At 49.9% G+C, this 23,861-nt stretch overlaps 1 pseudogene; it reads right to left on the bottom strand.

Annotated features, from left to right (window-relative positions):
• Nucleotides 1-15,789: 15,789 nt before the first annotated feature.
• Nucleotides 15,790-15,967, bottom strand: LOC119437817 (U2 spliceosomal RNA; annotated as a pseudogene).
• Between the last annotated feature and the right edge of the window lie 7,894 nt (nucleotides 15,968-23,861).

Here is a 23,861-nt window from a genome sequence, read left to right as displayed (position 1 = left end):
GTCCTTTCTCCCCATAAAGACATGATCATGGTGCCCTACAAATGTTTCTTAGTTTAGATTGAAGCCCGACAAATATCTGTGACTGCTGAGCACACCACTGAAAGGTAAGGCGTTGCTTAATATGCGTATTTAGAACTTGTTAACAATGCACCGCTTATCAACTGGGTCCTAACATCCTACGCTTAGTCCATGGTCTGGTACCACTAATATATATATAACACAATACGTGCTTTGCAGGACTGCTACGCAAGATAAAAATGGAATATTCTGGCAAATGTCATGGAAATCACTAATTACTACTCTCAATATTGGTTTCACACGTAAACTAATTTTTACGTAATTACATGCCGCGGCAATCATCATATCCACACAATTGAGTAAACTACGTGAACAAAAGGATAGGTAATCTCTAGTATAGAGGGTTCATACTAAAAAATAAGTGTCATCAGTGCGAACATTTAGATGGACCAAAGAAGGATAACGTGGGCTTGTTCGTTCTCAATTCTCATTCAATCGACTTTTCTGACAAATCACACGGATACCTGCATCTAAAAAATGTCGCAGTTTCGCCCGAAAGGCGAAGCATCGATTGCGATAGCAAATTAGTTGAGCGTTATTCGGAGTAGGGATAGTAGTTTTATCGGCTGCATAAACTTGGACACATTGGCTTACTAACTGAATTAACAATCGTGGTGTCAGCGCGCACAAGCAAACATGAATAGATCACACTGAATGACCGCAGCCAACGACTGTCAAAACGCTGGCAGCAAGCACAAGTTCGCGCGGTCTATCGCTTCAACGGAAACTGAGCGGCGAATGCACAGCGCATACAAAGGTCAGAGCCGTGTGGAGATAAGAGATGGTGCGGGCGACCGCCGGGCAGAGAAGAAGTTGTTGGCAGAGGAGAAGCTGCCCCCCCCCCCCTCTTCCCGTTTCTTGCTTTCGCGTGGGAGAGTGAGTGGCAAGATACGCCTTTGGCGCTAAAGTCCCTACATAAGAAAAGTACCGCCATCTACTCTTTCCTCCGCCGCCTCCTCTCCTAAAGCGCTTGCTTTTTTTCTTTACTTTTTGCTTGAGAAAGCCAAGTCGACGGTGGCGCACCTAGAAAGTCCACGTTGAAGCTTTCAGGCCGGGCGCGCGCCGCCGCCGCCGCCGGCGACTGCGGCTGCGCAGAGGACTTTCAACATGGCTGTGAGGCGGAAAAAAAGAAAACATAAAGAAGTGAAAAGCACGCGCTATCATCGTCCAATCGGAGATACAGGAGAGAGAGAAGCGGCGTTTATCAAAGGATGGCGGTAATTTTCTTATATAGGGACTTTATTTGGCACCGGAGCACAGCGCCGCCCCGCCTCCCTCCTTCCCATACCCCAACGGCCTTTCGCGGGACGGTCGCGTTTGCTTTTCGCCGTGCGTTCGCTCTCCGTGATAGCGCGCGTAGGAGTTCGCCCTCCGTGATAGTGCGCGTCCCCGCGCGCTTTCGCTCGCGCATACGGTGCGCGGCGACGATTTTATCGCCCTTGGAATCTATACGGAACCTCACGGCGACGGCGACGGCGACGACGACGGCTGAAATCCGGTTGAAGTGTCCATATAATTGCTATCGCAATAAAAGAAAGATTTAGCTATGACAGTATGTCATAAGCAGTTATAAAAGAACCCCCACAAGGTTTGGAGGTTGCGAACAGTAAAATATGTTGCGTAGATCACAAGGTGGTGATTGCGTCGGCAAGCACTACGCAGTGGCAACAGCTGAAAGCTCATACAAAATTCCGTGTACTTATCTCGTAGAAGCCTCTCGGCCCACCCACGAGATGACGTCAAACGTACGGTACTTCCGCGTCACGCGCTAGAGCCTGCAGCGAACAAAGAAGCGGGACAAACAGCTCGTGGAGTCCCCAATAAACGCAGAACACACAATAATACCTCTGGAAGTGCACTGTGCAGCACGATAAGAAGGGAGACAAAAGAAAGGAGGCAAGGATTGCGACAAAAATGAGGTGGATCTTCAGCGCTAATGGAGAAGGCAGGAGAGTAATGTCACTTGCGGGCGCTGGTCGAGGAAACGGGAGAGAGCCTCTGCTGCAGGAAAGGTAGCTCCACTCATCGCAGTATGGGCTCCCAGCGTTTCATTTGCTTATATCTCGGCTACGACTGAATATTTTTTAACAGCGGAGCTGTTTAGGCCGGCCATAATATGTGCCACCTGCCACTGCGTTGCCTAGCAACCACCTCGCGGAGCGTCGCGGGCTGTGCTCGGGAGAGAAAAAGAGAAAATGAGAGAGTGAGAGAGAGAAACAAATTGTAGCAGCACCAACGAGGCAACGCGCAGAGGTGCTGCCGACGCCATCCGCGCTTCTCCGTTTCCCCGCGCCGAACATTCGCGGTGTCCGTGACTGCAGCAGGCGCCTCTGGCGGTGGCTCGGCCGAGCTCCCACCAGCTGCGCGCTATTGCGCATGCGCCGTGACGTCATCCCGGCGTGTCGTCTGCTGCGCGCCGCCCGTACACTGTGCGTAGCTTTCGCCCCACTTCCCCAACGTGTGCTCGGACCGCAAGTGCTTCGCGAGGCGTTCCCCGATGCCACTGACCACGAGGAAATGCTTATACACTTCGTATAACTCAGCATCACTTGGCATTCTTATAACTTAGCATCACTTCGTAAAGCCAGGACCAGCTAGGAACCGATCAGCTCCGCTGTGTCTTTAGCCGTGCGCCACTATAGTGCAAGCTACCCCGAATTTTTTTCAAGAATATTGTGGCATAACGCTCCTTGGACGGTGCTTGACAACTTCTAGTGTGTATTCACTTCTCTTTTTCACCTCTTCCCCTACCCTCTGAGCAGAGTAGCAGTCTAGAGAATATTACCTCAGACAACCCTCTCTGCGTTTCCTCAATAAATTCTCTCTGCCTCCCTCTAGTGTGCCACAAAATTTATCACCGGGCCCTGTGAGGGGTCTGGTGAGTTGCCTCTTATAAGAACACTAAAATGTAATTTGATGAGATCATGTGTTGGGTTGCATTGCCAAATAGCATACTCACCTGGGAAAGAAAATGCGTTTTTGGCGTGAGCAACCTTGCCTTCGCTGCTTCTGTATTAAAGAGACACTAAAAAGAAAAAGACAACTGCATTAGTTAGGCTTCTGCGACACTACAATGAAAGGAGGCTTGGTAAGCCATAAAAATCCAAGAAAAAAAAAAACAGACCCCCCCGGGGGGGGGGGGGGGGGGGAGGCGATGCTGCCTTGCAGTTGCCGCACCAGCTCGCTGTGACATGAATTTTGCCGCTGTCTTCTCGGGCCTCGTTAATTCTTTATCGGTAGATTGACTATATTGTATTCTCAAGGAACCAAAAACTGAACTTAGCAACTTTCGAGTACTTTTAATGAGTCACAATGGCCCAAATACGACAAAATGCTTTGACATCCATGATGTCATGCTGACATACCGGCGCCAACGTTCCAGTGTCACATGAAAAAAAAAAAAAGAGAAAAAAAAAAGCTTGTCCTTCATTCTCTCGTGTAATGAAGCTCTCACAGTGAAACAAACAAAAATATCGTTTTGAAAGAATACATTATCAGTCTAAACTGATATACTGTTTTTCTTTAGTGTAACGGAGTATAACATTTTGTCAAAAATAAGGAGGATGGCATTATGGTGGATTCTGATATCATACTGCACAGATGCGTAGAAAAGCAGTAGACAGTTTCCCCAGTAAATAGACTGTGGTGGACCCACTCCATTAAGATGCCACATGCTGTCATGGCGCCTATATACCACAAATAACTAATTTCAATTTCCCTTCCACTCCAGAATTAAATTTTAAAAAAGTAGATATCAACATTTTGCCTTTATTTCTTGTGCTTAGAATATCATAAATGGAACGTGGTGCCGCGTTTTGGATCATGTACCATGTTTTTATCAAGCTTTTTTATTGAGCCATTGTAGCGTCAATTTCTAAAGCTCGGACAAGCCATGTTAACTTAAATGAGTGCGGAAGACAGAACAAGACATACAAAAGTGCTGACTTGATTGATACAGCTGTACCATTAATGTTCTGTTTATTCTGGCTTTGCAGTGCAGTACGTAAGCGGCATAACAATTTAGCACTGGATTAGAGCAGCAGCTACGCAGCCTACGACAGTGTCCTCCTGCAGCACCAGTGACACTGTGTGCTCTCAAGCACAAAAATGGGCTTATCGGTCTTTTTCAGCTGCAAATACCAAGCAAAGTTGAATCCACACTTTAATGACCTCGCGTTTGGTGCACATTTCGGCGCATTTCCGATGTTGGCGTGGTCAGAATGACCCACGGGTTCTTTCTCGCATACTTGTCTTTCGTACGTCTGGCCTTGTCTAAACAGCAGTGCACAAATTTTGTGCTAAATGATCGAAGAAAAGGAAGAGAGCATAAGGTACGAGAAAGAGAAAGGAGGTGTGGAGGATAATCACACGATCCCATTGAGCTGTTCAACCATTTATTACAGTGGATGTACATGACTGCATGGCAGAGGCTTCACGAGCGCGCCTGTTCCCATGTGGGAAGCGTCTCGTTTGTTCTCCGCATGTACGCGTAACATGATACGATGTTTATTTTAACCGCGCCCTCCGGCGGCATACAGGGGCCGCCAGTGGCTGCCCGACGCCGGAAGTAAATCCGAAACTCGCTAAACCAAAACTGTGTGCTCCCACACAACTCCCTGTTTGCCCTGTTTCGTGTGATGACAGAGAGCGATGGGCTGACAAGGCAAGTCCCCGTTTATTATTCCGTGCTCCTTTTTATACTACACATTCTGGCCAGAGTTGCCAGACCACATGATGATGCATCATCCTTCCTTAGGGCACTGCAGTAAACCGACTGTAAAAAGCAAAACAAAACGCCGAAACTTCAACAATGACTAAAAAAAAGACAAAAATTACACTCGATAAGCTACACAATTTGTTCGAAGTCCTTTGCGTATGACAGCTTCGATGGCGGGCGCTTGATGCGAGTCGATCTTCTAAAACTCTGTCCCGTACCATTGCACGCCCCTGCCACACCTTTGTCATTTGCCTGGTTGCCACCTTCCTCGGGTTCTTTGTCCTGCATCACACTCGGATGGTGAACAGTGGTTGATGACGTAGCATTGTCGGTATCTGGCGTCATCTCTGGAAGGTCAACCATGCTTGCTCTGGTTGAGCCTGGCTGGAAGATACTGCTCGATGGAGGACCTGTCGACTGTGGTTGCCCTGCATCCTGCACATGCTCACCGTCTTCATATTCCTCATCCGTGTCTCGCAGCATGAACCTTTCCTGTGTTTTGAGGATGTGCTGCCTGTTTCGTCTTATGGTGCGGCCTTCTTCAGTCCTTAGCATGTAAGACCTGGGATCGATGCGGTCTTGAACTGTGGCTTTGGTTTCCACCCAGAGTCATCTAAAATGCGCACGGTGTCTCCGCTGTCCAAGACTGGAAGGGAGGAAGAAGCCCTGGGTTTCTGCACGTGCTTCTTCACCTCTGCCGCAGGTCGAACAGCGAAGTCCGGCAGCCGTCCAAGCAGCCGCCTCCCCATCAACAGCTCAGCCGGGCTTTCGCCGCCGTCCAGGGGAGACAGACGATAATTCAGGAGAGCCACCCAGAACGCCTCCCTGGCGTGCTTCGTTTTCTTCAAGAGGCGTTTTACGACCTGCACTCCCTTTTCGGCCAGACCATTCGCTCTCGGGAATCTGGGACTGGAAATCACATGTGAAAAGTCACACACCCGCGCAAAGTTATGAAACGCACTGGAGGTGAATTGTGGGCACCCGTCGGTGTGTATCTCCAGCGGAATGCCGTGCCTTGCAAACATCATTTCAAGTTTTCCGATGATGCTTTCACTCGACGTCTGTGTCAGACGCTCTACTTCCGGATAATTTGAATATGCATCACACCCTACCACGTACGAAACCCCCGAGTGTTCACACAGATCTACTCCAACCCTTTCCCACGGAAAACTTGGGGCAGGGCTGTTAATGACCGGCTCAGCTGGTTGGCGATATACAAACTGGCAGCACGTGCTGCACTTCGCACTGAACTGTTCGATCTGTTTCTGCATTTCCGGCCAATACATAAGAATCCTTGCTCTTGCTTTCGTTTTGTTGAGATCGAGATGCCCCTCATGCAGGCGTTCCAGCATTTCCCTGCGCAGTTGCCTTGGAATAACCACTTTTCAACCCTTCATTAATACTCCGTCTACGTACGACAGCTCCGATTTCACTGCTGTTGCGTCCCGAATCGGCCGGGCGCATTCTTTGATTGTTTCCCATCGAGGCAGGCCCTTTCATGAGCCTCGCTCAGACGGCGACAGTGCCAGACACCGACGAGGCGGGCAAACAGGCGCCCCAACTCGGCAGTGCCCATTCTTTGGGTGCTTTACCCGATGCCACCCCTTGTTAGACGCGGGGATTAGTGCGAACGCCATTCTCCCGACCCTGGCAAGATGACCGTCGGAGGGCAAGAAACAGGTCACCGACTTTCGTGGAAGGAGTGTCAACCCCCTGTTTCCGGATTGCCTCGTCCTTGCTTCGAAGGTGCAACATTAGAGGCGGAGTTCGGTGAACAATACGACCCCTCTGATTGGTCGCATCAAGGTCATCTGATTCCCTAGCCGGGTCAACTAGGGAAGACCGATGTTTTATAAGGAGACACCTTACGTGCAGTGGTGGGTCCTGACGAGTTCTGACATGTGCTCAGACATGTAGTGAGCTTAGACTTTCAAAGTGCTCCCCCACGGAGTGGGCTTCGATATTTGGAGCCACTGTAAATATGTAAAATAAACCCTTTTTTCTCTCGCTCTTACTCCTGGACGTACTCATCCCTCTGGCTGAAGGATCACCGGCCTAAACGCTACCCGAGTCTCAACAAAGTGACAGCAGCGGCTGAATAATCTCCGACCCGCAACAACGGATGGCAGCGCTGAGATGAAACGCCAACCCGTTCATAACACTGCAGCGAATGGACCCGTTATTTGACCTTGTTCTAGGCATCTTATGACTTGCCTCAGCTCTTCGTCTTGTTGCGTCTCTGCCTGCAGTTTTCTTTTCATCTTGTCACTGACGAGGCTTTCCAGGACTTGAGCAGCGTGCACGCTGACGCCCTCATCTTCGCTTGGCCGAATGTTGTCTTGAGCTGAGATTCGGGATAGCGCATCGGCTAGCAGCAGTTACTTTCCTGGCACAAAGTGCAAGGTAAATTCAAAACGCATTAGTCTCAAGAAGAATCGCTGCAGACGAGGAGGCATTTCACAGAGTCCCTTTTTATTGCGATAGCAATTATATGGACACTTCAACCGGATGTCTGCCGTCGGCGTCGCCGTCGCCGTCGTTGTCGCCGTCGCCGTGAGGTTCCCTATAGATAAAATCTTCGCCGCGCGCCGTATGCCCGAGCGGCAGCGTGCGGGGACGCGCGCTATCACGGAGAGCGAACGCACTCATGTCCCACGCGCAAGCAAGGAAGCCAGTGCCGGAGGGAGCAGGGGGGGGGGCGCATTTCTACTCTGCCAACAACCGCGCTCGTCACTCGTCCGCACCCTCTCTTATCTCCACACGGCTCTGACCTTTATGCGCCGTGCATTCGCCGCTCAGTTTCCGTTGAAGCGATAGACCACACGACCGCACGTACCTTCGCCCGCTGCGGCGTATGCTTGCTGCCAGCGTTTTGACAGTCGTTGTCTGCAGTCATTCAGTGTGATCTATTCGTGTTTGTTTGTGCGCGCTCACACCACGCTTGTTCATTCAGTTAGTAATAGTCGGGCGACATTTTCCAACGCACGCTACACATGCAATGCTGCCCGGATCGGCAGTGCAGCGCTACAGGTATGTCCCTTCGCACGCGCTGCCCACGGGAAGCGCTTCTCATCAACACCACCGTTTCACACGCGCCTTCTCGTGGTCATCGAGTCTCTCTTCATGTCGGTCTACTTACGCCGCAGCACACCTGCTTACTTAATCAGCTCATGTTTACTACAATTCATATTGCTACCAAAGCCGCTCACCTTCGTATGACATTGCTGTGTTGCTATCGCATTCATTGCTTCGCCCTTAGGGCGAAACTGTGACATTTTTTGCTATTGCCAATAGAGGCTGATGATCAGTCTCTACTGCTATCTTTGTGCCAATAATGAACTCGCCAAATTTCTCGCACCCAAATGTGATTCCCAGCGCCTCCTTTCCAATCTGCGCGTATGTTGTCTCGGTTTCTGTGAGCGCACGCGATGCATACGCCACTGGCCGCCAGCCTTTATCATGAAGCTGCATCAGCGCGGCTCCCAACGCATTCCTTGAGGCATCGGTGCTTATCTTGATTTGCTTCCGTGGGTCGAAAACTGCTAGGACGGGTGCTGACGTTAGCAACGTGCGAATTAAAGCCCCTATATATAGGAGCTTTAGTGCGAATACTTTCCCACTCTTTCTGGTGAACGCTGCTCCATTCGAAACACGCACTTTCACGCATTAAACTGCGCAAAACCGCTGTTTTTATTGCGATAGCAATTATATGGACACTTCAACCGGATTTCTGCCGTCGGCGTCGCCGTCGCCGTGAGGTTCCCTATAGATAAAATCTTCACCGCGCGCCGTATGCCCGAGCGGAAGCGTGCGGGGACGCGCGCTATCACGGAGAGCGAACGCACTCAATCTCCCACGCGCAAGCAACGAAGCGGGAAGCCAGCGCCGGAGGGAGCGGGGGGGGGGGGGGGGCGCACTTCTATTCTGCCAACAACCGCGCTCGTCGTTCGCCGCACTGTCTCTTATCTCCACACGGCTCTGACCTTTATGCACTGTGCATTCGCCGCTCAGTTTCTGTTGAAGCGATAGACCGCACGTACCTTCGCCCGCTGCTGCGGCGTATATATGCGCTTGCTGCCAGCTTTTTGACAGTCGTTGTCTGGAGTCATCCAGTGTGATTTATTCATGTTTGTTTGTGCGCGCTCACACCACGCTTGTTCAATCAGTTAGTAATAGTCGGGCCACATTTTGCAACGCACGCTACACATGCAATGCTGCCCGGGTCGGCAGTGCAGCGCTACAGGTGTGTCCCTTCGCACGCGCTGCCCACGGGAAGCGCTTCTCATCAACACCACCGTTTCACACGCTCCTCCTCGTGGTCATCGAGTCTCTCTTCAAGTCGGTCTACTTACGCCGCAGCACACCTGCTTACTTAATGAGCTCATGTTTACTACAATTCATATTGCTACCAAAGCCGCTCACCTTACTTCGTATGACATTGCTGTGTTGCTATCGCATTCACTGCTTCGCCCTTAGGGCGAAACTGTGACATTTTTTCAGACAAACAAGGGATGTACTTTCTGAAATAATTCACTGCACCTAGCATTCTTCTTACTTCGTGCTTTGACGTTGGGGTTGGCATGTTGGCGACACACTTCACGAGCTCTTCGTCCGGTTTGATTCCTTCATTCGAGATAACGTCTCCAAGAAATTTGATTTCTTGCGAGCCAAATATACATTTCTCAGCGGTGAGCGTGAAACCGGCTGAACGTATTGCTGTCAGTGCTGCCCGTAGACGTCTGTCGTGCTCTGCTTTTGTCGTTCCCCAGCACATCGTCTATGTATACACGCACACCAGGGACCTTGTCTAATGCGTCACTGATTTCTCTCTGAAATATTTCCGAAGCAGAACTTAGACCAAATGGTAGTCTCAAGAATCTGTATCGCCCGTACGGGGTACTGAACGTGTAAATTCTTGACGACGCATCGTCCAACGGTATTTGATAAAACCCCCGATTAGCGTCAAGTTTGCTGAACCACCTGGCTCCTGCTAAATCTGCCTCGATGTCTTCCCTTCTGGGAAGCTCGTACCGTTCGCGTTTGATGTTCTCGTTTATGTGTTGCGGATCCATGCAGATTCGAATTCCTCCACCCTTCTTTTCGTTCAGAATCTTCGTTTTCTTCGCGTGCTTCACGGTCCACCTCATTAACTTTTCTCGCTCTGCAGCAAATGGCAAAATAGTTCTGCTTACCGCAGTTTCCGCACGTCTTCTTCCAGGCTGGACACTTCCTAGGTGGGTGGACCCTGTTGCAATAGGTGCAGTGATGGGTGGACTTTTTCCGAGGTTCACTTCGGTCCCGCTTCTCCACTGCACAGGCCTGCGCTGCTTGCTGTTTCTTGTCCCACAGTTGGTCGTGGCTGGCTGCCAGCTCAGCTGCTTTGCAAAAGTGTATAGCCTTGGAGAGGCTTAAATCTTTTTCCCTTAGGAGACGGGACCTGAGCTTTGCATCTTTCGTTCCACACACAAGTTGGTCACGCACCATTGAATCCATAAGGTCTCCAAAGTTGCACGTCTGCGCCGCAATCTATACATCTCTCAGGAATTGTTCGAATGTTTCATCTTGCTGCTGCGAGCGGGAACGGAAAACATACCTTTCGTACGTTTCATTGCGCTGAGGCATGCAGTACTCCTCGAATTTTCGGACGATGAGCTCGTAGTCCTGTTCCCCCTGGAGCCAGCTGAAATGTGTTGTACACATCAATGGCCTCTGGTCCAGCCACGTGTAGGAATACAGCCGCCTTTTCCGCACTTGTCTTGCTGTCCTTACCCGTCGCTTTGAAGTACAGCTGGATGCGCTGCTTGAACCTTTCCCAATTTTCGTCGACGTTCTCCGAGAGGACGAGTCGGTCAGGGGGCGGAAGCGCTTCCATCTCGGTTGCACCGGGCGTCGCTGGACGACGAGCACACCGCGCAACTGCGGCGAGCCACTTCTGACACCATGTTTCGTGTGATGACAGAGAGCGATGGGCTGACAAGGCAAGTCCCCGTTTATTATTCCGTGCTCCTTTTTATACTACACATTCTGGCCAGAGCTGCCAGACCACATGACGATACGCCCTTCTTCGTAAAATGATAAGGCGAGTACGAGTATATTAGACAAGGATGTATGCAGCACAAGAATAGGCGAACAGTCAGTCATGTCCCAAATCGCACATGTTGAAGCACAGTTCTTCCACAGTTCTTCCTGAACGCGTGGTGCACGGATGCATGTCTTGGGCATAGCTCGGTAGCGGTGTCGTTGAGCTGTTGCTCTACGTGCGCCGGTTTCAGACAGTCCACAAGATGACTGCGGATCGTCTATGAATTTTAATGGTAAACGTTCTTGGGTTGCGACGAAGTATTCTGAATGGGCCGTCGTATATTGGCTGAAGGGGTTGCCTTCAGCCAAGGGGTTGCCTTGTTGCCTCACAGCATCGCGGCGCAGGAAAACGTGGGTGCAGTTATCCAGGTCTTTGGACACGTATACAAGAATAGTGTGCTTCACTCGAGTCAGTATGGGACGGAGGCTGTCCATCATAGTACCCAAGCGTGACACGTACTGGAGCGGGTCGGGCAAGCGCTCGCTTTTGCTGGCTTCCTTAAACTTGCCAGGGAGGCGAAGGATGGTACCATTGAGTAACTCAGCGCTGATGCATTGCAAGTCACTTCAGTGTTGTGCGAATGCCTAGAGGAACAAGTGGCATCACTTTGGTCCATCGAGATGGTTCTCCGTAGGCAGTTATAGAAGATTTGAGCTGCCTATGCATTCGCTCAACCAGGCCGTTAGCTGCTGGATGGCATGCGGTGGTGCGGATACGACGTGTGCCAAGGCGAGCGAGAAGTTCCTTGAAAAGGGAAAAGTCAAATTGGCGTCCACGGTTTATTATAATGGTGGATGGTGTTCCGAAGCGTTCAATCCATGTCTGCGGGACTGCCTTTGCGACGGTTTCAGCAGACATATATAGCATATGAACGGCTTCCGGATAGCGAGTGAAGCGATCGACACAGTTAAGAATGGAGCAACAATCTTGGGAAGGTGGCAAAGGGCCAATTATTTCGATGTGGACTTCTCTGATTCGGACATATAGTGGTTGGAAGGTTGATAATTGAGTCACAGAGTGAAGGTGTATTTTCAGCTGTTGGCACTGAGAGCACGTACGCGACCAATTTCGGATGCCTTTATTCATGCCTGGCCACAGGTGTCGCGTGCTCACAAGGGCTTGCGTTGCGCGGATTCCCGGGTGTGAAAGTCAGTAGAGAGAGTCGAATACACAGCAGCGAAGCGATTTCGGTACAAATGGGCGTGATGTGCCAGTGGACTAGTCACATGTGAGTAGCTGAGCGTATGTTTTCAAGGGCACGTCTTCAAAAAACGAGAGTTTTTGAAGAATTTCTTTGCTCTCGGAGTTCATCCTCTTTGTTCTAATGCCTATTTGTCAAAGTCGATGGAATTTGAATTCAGAGTGAAACTGATCCTTTGTGCTCGCAAGAGTGCGTCAGCTGCGGCGTCCTCAGAGCCATTGACATGGAGAACGGCCGTGAAGAATTCTGATATGAAGGCCAGTTTTTGAATCTCTCTTGGTGACAATCCATCTAATTGGGTCGTGTAACCGTGGGTCAATGGCTTGTGAGTGAGAATACAGAATGACCTCCCCCCCCCCCCCCAGAAAGTGGCGGAAATATTTCACTGCCATATAGATAGCGAGTTTCGCACGCATGTAGGTGCGGCACCGTTTTTGTGCAGGAGAGCGCTTTTAAAAAGAATGCGAGAGGCTTCCATCCATCACTAATGCAGTGCTGTAGTATGTCACTCATATCATTGCTGGACGGGTCTACCATGAGGCGGGTCGGCGCGTCAGGCTGCGGATGAGTGAGAAGAGCTGCTGTTGCCAGATGATCCTTGATTGTGTTGAAGGCGGTGCGAGCTTCTTCCGCGCACTCCAACGGTACTGTGCCTGGTACGGGTGTTGAGATAAGATCAGGTAACGGATTTAGTGTGCTCACACAAGTTGGTATGAAACGGCGATGGAAACTTGTTGCCTGGCAGAGGGAAATTTTGGACAGCTTGGTTGTAGAGTGTGGTATACCGTCGAACGTGGTACGATGTACAAAAAAAAAAGAATTCTGCTACTCCTGAGAGGAATTTGTCTGGATTGATTACAATTCCGTATTTGTCCAGGTGAGAGAACAGTTGCTGCGAATGGATGGCATGTTCTTCAACTGAAGTGCTAGTGACCAGGATGTCGTCGACGTATGCATAGCACAAATCCAAGCCTCGGGTCACCTCGTCAGTAAACCGATGGAAAATCTGCGATGCATTACGTAGCCCAAAAGACATTCTGGTGTACTTAGACAAACAGAAGGGTGTCGTGACCGCTGTCTTTGGAACATTAACCTTTTCCACAGTTATCTGGTGATAAGCTTTGATGAGGTCAGTTTTGGAGAAGACAGTGGCTCCACGCAGTGTTCCCACAAAGTCATGCAAATGGGGGACTGGATAGCGGTCTGGCTGGGTTACCTTGTTGAGGGAACAGTAGTAGCCGCATGGGCGCCACTCACCTGGAGTACACTTTGGGACTAAGTGGAGCGAAGATGACCATGGACTTGATGATGAGCGCACAATATTGAGTTCGAGCATATGTTCAAATTCTCGTCGGGCAATGTTCAGCCTCTCAGGTGGCAGGCGGCGAGGACGGACGTGCACTAGTGTTCCCGATGTCAGGATATCATGTGCCACGCTCTGCTTGACAGGGCGTGTGGTGTTCACAGGAAATGTGAGGCAAGGCAAATTTTTTAACAAGTCCGTGAAGTCGGGGTGAACAATCGATCCTTCTGGTCGAAGGAGCGTTGACGTCATAATTACCGTGCAGGCTGTGATGCCGTGGATGCTCTAGTAAGTTGTATGATCTCGTAGATGGGAGTTCTGCATGTCTACAAGAAGACCGAAGTGGCGAAGAAAGTCGACTCTAATAATCGCGTGCTTCACGTCTGCCACAATGAATATCAAACGAAAGGTTCGGCGCAACCGAAAGCACATCGTTAGAGATCGCTGCCCATACGTTGCAATTCTCGTCGTGTTCACTGCTTGCAAATTGTATGTGGGGTGGCCTTGGCGAACCTCACGCGTCACCGGATTGCACTGACCTCGGCACCAGTGTCCACCAGGAAGCGGGATATTAAAAACACTTTGTCCACGAGATAAAATAAGCGGGATTCGGATTGGCCGGACACTTGAGACAAATGCTTCCGTAAAGTTGGCGGGTTATAGCTTTTCAACGGCGTCTGTTGATCAGTTGAAAAACGAACTTTTTTTGGAAGTGGGAATTCCGACAGCGGCGCGTGCCGTTGGGCCTGGCGCGCCAGCTACTTTCAGTGCTTGGCCGGCATGTTTACCTGATTGTCTCAGTGCATCACGCACTTGGTTGCAATTTCTCCAAAGCGGCGATGGTACCAGCAGATACGCGCAGTGTCAGGAGAAGATGACGCGCGGTTGCGTGACATGGAGCCAGGGTGTCTCTCTCTTTGATTCTGTAGCCCTTCCAGAACGCGCTCACTCTGCTTGACTTCCTCCTTTAGCGACGTAGTTCCGCAGTGACATTCCCAGTCAATGAATAGGGAGTAGCTTCACTTATTTTTGCGGTGCTGTAAAAAGCAGAAATCCCCGGTGCCGCAACCTCTAGCACCCTGTCTGCAAGAAGTGCGAGGTCATCGAAGGACAAGTCACCCGCCGCTTGCAGAACCATGCGCACATTTGCACGGAGATGCTGGAGAAACAGTTGGCGGAGGAGGGAGTAGTCCATCTTCGACTCCTTCTTTCACAAAAGTTGACGCACGCCGTGTAGTAGCGGCGATGGTTTGCGGTGGCCCAGGTCTTGCGACGTTGGGAGCTGTTGCAGGCGCTTCTGCACGGAGAGAGTGGTGCGGTGGACGAGCTCGCGTTTCAGCGCGGCGTAAGGCTGCCCGGTTGGAGGGGCGAGGATAATATCGCGTACCTCGGCTGCTTCGGTTGGTGTTAGGGCCGCAATAACGTGATGAATCTTCGTTTCTTGGGACACTATTCTGCTGGTGGAAAAATGCGCCTCCACTTACGCGAACCAAAGAGCAGGGTCTGCAGACCAGAAACACAGGGGCGCTTGAGAGTGACGGCAGAGACGGCAGGATACCATGGGGCTTCTCGCGGTCGCTCAGTCTGGGTAGCCTCAGTGGTCTCCATTTCGCATATCGTTGCTATTTTTGCGACGAGCTGGCTAGCATAGCACGATTTTTGAAGGCTCTAGCGCTTTCTTTTCGAAACTCCGGGTCACCAATTATGTGGAAACTCGCTAAACCGAAACTATGTGCGCCCACAAAAGAATAATGTGTGTAGCAGTGATGCCTAGGAGTCCTGGTTAAGTTAGTTTATTCAAGGTACAGCAACAAATTACGGAGAGGTGTACGCAATACACCCTGCTCGTTCAAGGCCGGAGTTCAGAAGGAGTGTCCGCCCAGGCGAAGGGAGTGTTTACACCAGCAGCGCTGGCGTCGCAATACCGTAAACCATGCCCTCAAACCGGGGCTCGGGGCTCCACGTGTCTCGGCATTGTGTACTGGTCCTTGATGATATGTGTCTGATGTGTGGAAAAGCACTACTATAGTCGCCAGGCAAAATTTTGCTACACCAGAGAGACCAGCCAATGGAAAGCCAGACACAGTGTGTCACTAAGATGTTTTGTGGATGCAGTATAGGTGAGGCAGTGCTGTTTATCTTTCTCCAAGGAACAAATGTAAGGAGCTCTGGTATTAAATATGTGGCCTAAATGACTAATATCCCTTTTGGAAGAGAGGTGCTCGGGTGAAACCGCACAGCGAGATAGTAAAAAAAGAACAGCAGGCTTCAGCGAGTCTTCTGGCTCTGAACATATTACCTGCGACAGCAGCAGGTTCTCACAGTGTACTGCTGAACCAGGTGGCACTGTTGTTTTACAGCGAAGCTCCATAGGGCTAGTTTCCTGCAGATCGACGTCCGTAGACCAAAAACCGCGGGCCAATCCCGAAGATAGTGCAATACCGGGCCGACCCGTGGTGGAGGTGAAACAGGCTTCAAGCACTCCGTCAACTTGCAAAAATAAGTTTAATATCTTGGGTCCAAATACAACGTATCAGATATTAAGCTGATAAGAACAGATACTACAATTTGACCCGCGTCGGCCATGTCTACATTCGCACCATACGCGTGTACGCCATCCCGCGTATTCAAAGTAGTGCATATTCAATCTGAGTGTATTCTGTATCCTGACGTCATGCTCTACGTAGGCTCCTTTCCTCAGTTCTACTCTGATTGTTAAATGGGTACGCCGCGTGTTGTACGGTCTGAAGAAGAACATCATGCCTACCAAGAACGACGGCGTGAGCAGAAAAGGGAATGGGCGCGGCGACGGCGGAAGGAGACCACCGACGATGAGCGGGCCGCGGACGCCAAGTGTAAGCGCGCTGCCCGACAGGGCCGCGAGGCGGAAAGAAATGCGAACCGCCCATGTGGCCCCGATCCCGCAAACATCCACCTTCACAGATTGGAATGGCACTGATTTTTTTGTCTATGGCCTCGAAACGTGGTTGATGCCCCCGAGAGGGATTGGTTATACAGAAAGAGGTATTACCCTCACACAACGACAAAGAAAAAAAACAAGAACTTAATGGTCGATCACTTGGTTGATCGGACGGAATTGCTTTAGCATTCGGTGCTCACAGCCGGCGGACTGCCGGCTGTGACTGCCGGCTGCCGCTCATAAGTTCTACGGATATATTGCGGAAAGAAAGGTCACTTTTGTCACTGACCATCAACAGCTGCTCGGCATACTGGGCCCGGAGAAACCAACGGCTGAAGACCTCTCACCACGAATGACCAGAGGGTGCATCAAGTTATTTGCGTATGACTACAGCATTGTCTACAGGAATGGCAAGAACCATCAAAAAGCGGATGCGCTGAGCCGATTGCCATTATCAGAACGCACCGACGAGCCATGGCCAGCATGGCATGGCATGATAAGAACTTTATTTTGGTCCAGAGAAACTAGGGACTGAGGGCAAAAGCCCACAGGCTAAGTCGGTGGCTCTGCCCACGTAGGCACCGGTAGACCAAAGGCTTTCCTGATGTCGTGAGCTCTCCGGACGGCCAGGAGTTGATCTTGGAGGACTTCGCTGGAAATGCGTCGACTCCAGTTCCCCTCACTGTTGAGGTCCGAAGCCCTTTGGTTGGGGCACAGCCAGAACATATGATCAAATAGACACGGAGTGTGTCCACAACTTTTAAATTCCGCGGGAAACTCCTGGTCAATTTTGTTAAGCACAAAAGGTGTAGGATAAGATTTAGTTTGAAGCATTCTTAATGTGACTGCCTGAGCTCGGTTCAGCTTCTGATGGGGGGAGGAAAAAACCTCCTGCCGTCCCTATAGTGTGAGGTGATTTCGTGAAAAGTACTAAGTGGGTCTTTGTAGGAGCCGCAGTCATCCTGGAGCAGTTCCCTATGCACAGGGGCGGATCCAGGTTTTTTCTGAGGGGGGGGGGGGGGGGGGTCAGCTTCTGTCAATGATGATGATGATGATGATGATGATAGTAGCCTTTATCATTTACCGAAATTCACCGTTTCTGCTCACGATAAACCCGCGTTTTATACGGCTAGAGCAACACCTGTAGCCCGCCGTGGTGGCTTAGTCAGTTCAGGCGTTGCTCTGCTGAGCACGAGATCGCGCGATCGCATCCCGGCCGCGGCGGCCGCATTTCGATGTAGGCGAAATCCAAAAACGCCCGTGTGCTTGCGTTGTAGTGCACGTTAAAGAACCCCAGGTGGTCAAAGTTAATCCGAAGTCTTCCACTACGCTGTGCCTCATAATCAGAACTGGTTTTGGCACGTAAAACCCCAGAAAGAGGAAGAAGCCCTATAGCGAAGCCAGGTATCGGTTTCTCCGAGCTTGTAGGAAAAGGACGTTACCCAATACAGCCATGTGCTTGGCGGCTGTGCCTGATAATACAGGTTGTTCAAAACTAAGCTTTATGGTTTTCTTAAAATTAGGCACTGGGAGGCACACGAAGACCACCTGTGCAAATAAGTTATGTGGCCAGGGGGGCACAAAGTGAGATGATAATTATCGCTGTGAGCAGCCCAATTAACTAAAATTGAACAATTATTTTTTGTCAACTGCAGTAAGTGGGTATGTTTGTATTGAAAACTTAGAGGCAGTCGTGTTTCGACACAGTATCAGTCGGAAGAATTATTCTAGCATGTTCGTGCTCCGAGATATCCGACTCCAAATTTCTATTGTACTGCGCAGAGTTATCGACTCGACGCGAGAGTGGTTTATGCTTTGCGTTGCTGTGGAAGGGAGGCATTTTGAACATTTTTAGGGCATTTACATCTTGATGGATGAAGTGTTGTCATGAGATTTGTGCATGACAACACCAAATTTAAAGCGGCAGTATGAAATATTCGTTAGCATAGCTAAAAAGGTTTCTGCTGTTGATGGTACCGTTGTTGCTTTTGATTTCCATAAAACTTACAATACTTGGAAATCAGCAGTCACTTTATTTGCGTAGCCCAAACAATGACCATGCCCGGTCGTCTAGTCACCATTACGCACGCGCACTGCCCTCCGGCTTCTCCGCTCGCGCCATTATCTCGGCATGGCAGCTGCCGCCATCTTTACAGGCTGCGCGGTCGCGTGTTACGACAGCGGTTACGGGTTCTTCGATTTTTTTTTTATTTCGCCAGCCGTGAGGGGAAGGGGGGAGTTATTATTTTTGCCAATGCCTCCGCCGCGTTGTCAGACTAAACGCTGCACCCAACAGCCGCGTCACATCAGGGAGGAGCTTTGCACCGATCCTCACTTTCTTGCATGCGTAATCATGCGAACGACAATTAAAATTTGGAGTTGGATATCTCGGAGCATAGACATGCTAGAAGAATTCTTCCAAGTGAAACTGTGCAGAAACACGACTGCCTCTAACTTTTGAATACAACCATACACACTTACTGCAGTCAATAAAAAGTTAATTATTCAATTTTAGTTAATTCGGTTGCTGACAGCGATAATTATCTCACTTTGTGTCCTCCTGGCCACACAACTTATTTGCGCAGGTGGTCTTCACGTGCCTCCCAGTGCCTAATTTTAAGAAAACCATAAAGCTTAATTTTGAACACCCGGTATATCAGCCTGTATTGTTTCTTAAAATAAAATTTGGGATGGTCTGTCGCAGGTTCGTTATCCATGCGTAACCACGGGTCCGTCTTTGGAGTTCTGTTGGGACACCTTGATTTCCTTAAGAAGATTCTTTGTGTTCGGCTGAGACACCTTCGTTTCAACGCGGCAACCACTACGCTGGTTGTTTACGATATGCGAATCACCGCGTATGAAGACTCACGACGCCACCTACAAGAAGAACGATGTGGCGTAGTAGCCGTGAGCGCGAGCCGGCGTCTTCATGTTTTGTTTCCCACGCGACGTCATACTTTTACACAAGGCGCGCATCTGCTCCCGTTTCTCTAACCACGCGACGCCATCCTAGGCCCGCGCGCTGGCGTTGGCCGCTGACGTCACGCTCCCCCACTTCGCAGCCGCTGCTCGAGGCTTCGCCCCGCTCCGCGAGAATGCCCACTCAGATAAACGGATCCGGTGGCTTTGAGCCTCCTATGCTTAATGTACGACAATAAAACTGCGAAGTTACAATGAAAAACTTGTAGCGTACGAACGGTACTGTGCTCGTACTGGATATTGTCAACGTGTAACTGTCATCACAATGAGTGCTACAGTTAAAAAAAAATTGCCTATGCGTAGTTCTTAGTTTAGCTGTTAGTTGTTATTAATTATATATGAACACTTCAGCGAGAGATCTCTTTCATTAAGCAGGTTGATCGCGGAACCGATGAACGCAAATGAGGCAACCGATGGCACCCCAATGCGGAACTAAGTTGATCAGGCGCGAAGGCGCTCGCGCGGACATCGGCGTGCTTGGCAAAAGGGACGTCCCCTCGTTCTTTCGAAGCCACCGACGGGACGAGTAAGGCACGGCCGGCGCCAGGAGGTCCAAGGTGTTCATGAGAAAAATTAACTACGGCAACTTCGCGACACCACACCCCTACGGAGTACAACTAAGCTTGTGAGCGAGCTACCTTTACTTCTACATGGCTGATACCACTGGTACTCACGAAAAATAATTTTGAAGAATGCTGGTGGCCATATTTTTTTTTTTTTTTTTTTTACAGGGCCATCCCCCTATCAGCGAGGGGGTGATACAGAAATCTGAGGGGAGGGGGGGGTCAGGACATCCGGACATCCCCCCTGGATCCGCGCCTGATGCGCGGCATGTGAGATCTCGCACAGCAGAGAGAGCTTGCTCGTTAGGATTGCAGCCGTTGGGGCTGACCGAGTGGCCCTGATGAGCCGGAAACCAGACTAGGTGTGAGCTATCCAGTTGCAGGTAATTATGAGTATTAATACTGTGTATAAGTAACTTGTGTGCTTCCATTGAGACGAAGCCGGCGGAGTAGTTCCTAATAGCTGTACGGGAATCGGAGAAAATCGTGGAGCTTCTCCTCATTGTATTTGCAAGTGCTATGCTTGCTTCTTCGGCGGCATGAATTGAGCTCGTTCTTAGTGACGCCGCGCTGATTAATTTACCGTTCTCATCGACCACGGCAATAGCGTAGCGGTTGCCCGATCCCTAACTAGTTGCATCGACAAAAAGCGCTGAGCTTTGTTGTTGGTGCAATTTACCCAGAATGCATTTGGCCCTGGCGTCCCTTCTGCCCTTGTTGTGGACAGGATGAATATTTCTAGGTATGGGGTCCGCAAGTAATTGTGTCTCCACCTCCTTGGGTAGTTTGAATTTAGAGACGTCTCCTCCTCGAGGCAGAATTCCGACTTCATCTATAATTTTGCGCCCTGACTTAGGGTCATGGCCAGCAGGCGACATACTATTGTTTGAAGCGTTGTCAAGATCTCCGTTCGCAGCTACAGAGATAGCACGTCTGACTCAGCAAGACAAGATCTTGCAAAGGCTGTACAAGTCAGTACAGGATGGCACAGTGGAGAAACTCACTGGAGATGAGTTAACTCCTTCCAGACAAAGAGCGACTGCACTAGCAACACATCGTGATTGCCTCACGATTGGATCACGGGTGAGTAACCATGCTCAGCACGGTCTAACATTTTGGAACTTCTACATGCGGGTCACCGAGGCATGGTAGCCACGAAGAAGTGCGCAAGAAGTTACGTATGGTGGCCCGGCGTTGACAAGGTTATCGAAGAAACAGTGCGACAGTGCCGTGAATGCCAGTCAACGCAGAAGAGTCCACCCAAATTCCCTATTCCCATCTGGGATCGTCTCCAAACACCATGGAACACAGTGCACATTCCTTTTGCGGGTCCACTACACGGGCACACCTAATTAGTTGTTGTGGACGCGTACACAAAGTAGGTGGAAGTCCGTCACGTGACACAACCAACATCCGCAGTTGTCATCGATGTACTCAGAAGTCTCTTTGATACGTTCGGCATGCCCCTAAAAGTCGTCTCCGACCACGGAAGAGCTTTTATTTCTAGCGAGATAAAGCAGTTCTACGCGTCAAATGGCATACAGACCACCACACCACCAGCGTATCACCCTGCAACAAATGGCCAGGCAGAACCCTATGTGGCAGAACTAAAGAGAGCGCTCCTGATGGATACAAAGTGACCCATACAGTGTAGACTTGCGAGGTTCCTGTATCGGCAGCACACCACGGTTCACACGGCTACAGGAATGACACCTGCGAAAGCGATGTTTGGACGAGAACATTTGTGTATTCTCGACCTACTCAAGCCGGAGACGGAGACACAGATTCCTGAGCGTCAGGAGACACTCAGACAATCACGTCGCTTCTCAGTAGAGGAGACAGTGCTTATCCGACAGTTTTTAAAGAAACCAGACTGGATTGAAGAGGAAATACTGCAACGCGTCGGACCACGATCCTGGCTCATAAAAAGCGTCCTCGGAAAGGTTCCGCGTCACCTCAATCACACCAAAAAGAGCCAGACCAGGCAAGCAACCCAAGCGCCGACAGACTGCAGCACAGCAGACGAATTCTCGGACACAATGTCCCAAGAAACAAGTGCTGCTGTTCCACTTTTACCGAAGTCACTAGATACGCAAGACAATACTTCCTTTCAAACATCGACCTCGACATCACAAACAGGAACCAAGCAACTGCAACCATCAGAGGTTAGACGGCCTGCAGACTGCTATGGATACTTCGTCTAAGGGAGGAAGAATTTATATGTCGGCAGAAGAGAACAACGACTAAGTGCGCGCGCGAAGGCACTGGCGCTCTGGCACGAGCGCGCCTCACGGAATGAACGCCTCGCCAGTGTTTTCTCCTACGCCTGGACTACTATCTCCTAATATGTTTCTGTTTCCTCGAGTTTAATAAATCGTCGGCAGCCAACTACGATTGTAGAGACGTAACAGTAACGTCTTACTAGTGCAATTGCTGATGACAATGCCTCATTTATCTTCGACTGCATACACCTTTTTCCTGCCAATGCGTGCTCCTCTTGCTGATTTTGTGCTTCCAGCGTTCTTAGCTTCTCCTTAAGTTCTTCAAATGTTATAATTTAGAGTGTGACCTATTTTCTGCTATTTAACCGATACCGACAGTTCAGGCAATTCTGTCTGATCTACGGGGTTTGAAACTTTAATGCTCTTCTAGAGCACATGAGAGAGAGAGACACGGGAGCTCAATCTCAACTGATCTTTTATTTCCTCGGTTCCCAGCGAACCAAGCTCCCGAGTGGCTCGTGGCATCTCCTGACCTGATCCATTTTTCCTAAGGCGATCGTGTCGATGCCGCTACATAGCTCCGCCTCTAGAGAGCAGCATGGTCTGCGAACGATATCAGCAGCTCCATGAAACTCGGCGGACTGAAGTAGCGTAAGCACCGACCGGAGATGGGGACGTCTGGGGCTGAATTAAGGGATGTGATTGTGGGATTCGTCTCGCAGTAGCCTGGCTTCAGCCGGTCAAGTGTGATAGTGTAAGGTTTTCCATGAATGTCAACGATGTATATAGTCTCGCGTCTATCCAGTACGGGAAAGGGTCCGAGGTGTTGCGGGTGGAGAGCAGGCAGAATGGGTCCATAGCGCACGAAGACGTGGGTTGCGTTGGAAAGGTCAGTTGAAACGTAAGGTGCGCGCGCTGGAACTGGACGCGTCGATGTCACTGGCTCTACACTCTCTTTACAGAGTCACTTGTTGCTTGACAATGTTCATTCGTTTCCTGTCTTGATGCCTTACACCGACTTCAACGGTAGCCACTGAAATGATTTTCATTAATGTCTGCATTCATTACCTCTGTGTCATCATCCTCCGGTTCTAAAGCGTCATATTTGCTTACGAGCAACAAACTGAAATACCCCGCTTTTCTCCCGACTGCTATCAGGTTGGCCTGAATTTTCCTGCTTGCTTTTCGCCTTTCTGTCTTCAAATCAAGGATAACTCTCGCTTTAACTATCCTATGGTATCTGTATTTTGTTTTTTACCTTACCTAACACATGCGCATCCTGGACAATGCTAAGACCGGAATATACGGTTCTATAGTATATCTCTATTCCATTTCTTGTGTCCCCGTTCAAGCTTTGTTATGTCCACTCCGATTACTGCGGTTACTACGCACAAAATAAATGCATTCATAGCATAGCAGAATGTGGTCCATAGCGTCATGGCATAGTGCGACAGTAATCAGTAAAAACGAAATACCCTAAGGTTCTGCTGCTGAAGAGTGCTCGAACCTTCGAAGGCTTCCCGAGAAAAGGTTCTATTCACTTAGCTGGAGAACACTATAGCACGATATCTTCATAGACTTGGACGCCTACGGTGACATATGGGTTTGTTTTGTTCACATCATTTCAATAACATCAGCTTCCCACAAGGAATTAGGACGGTTCTAGCTAATTGGCGAAGAAAGCGCGTGCATCTTGTGAGCTTCCCACGCTCTTCCAATTGATACCGAGGATGCACGGGAAAATCACAAACAGACAAGTACAACGCCGCGATTGCAATACGCTACACGTACATGCC

This window comes from Dermacentor silvarum, chromosome 1 (assembly GCF_013339745.2).
Source record: "Dermacentor silvarum isolate Dsil-2018 chromosome 1, BIME_Dsil_1.4, whole genome shotgun sequence".
Classification (NCBI taxonomy): Eukaryota; Metazoa; Arthropoda; class Arachnida; order Ixodida; family Ixodidae; genus Dermacentor; species Dermacentor silvarum.
This window is presented reverse-complemented; position numbering and strand designations above follow the sequence as displayed.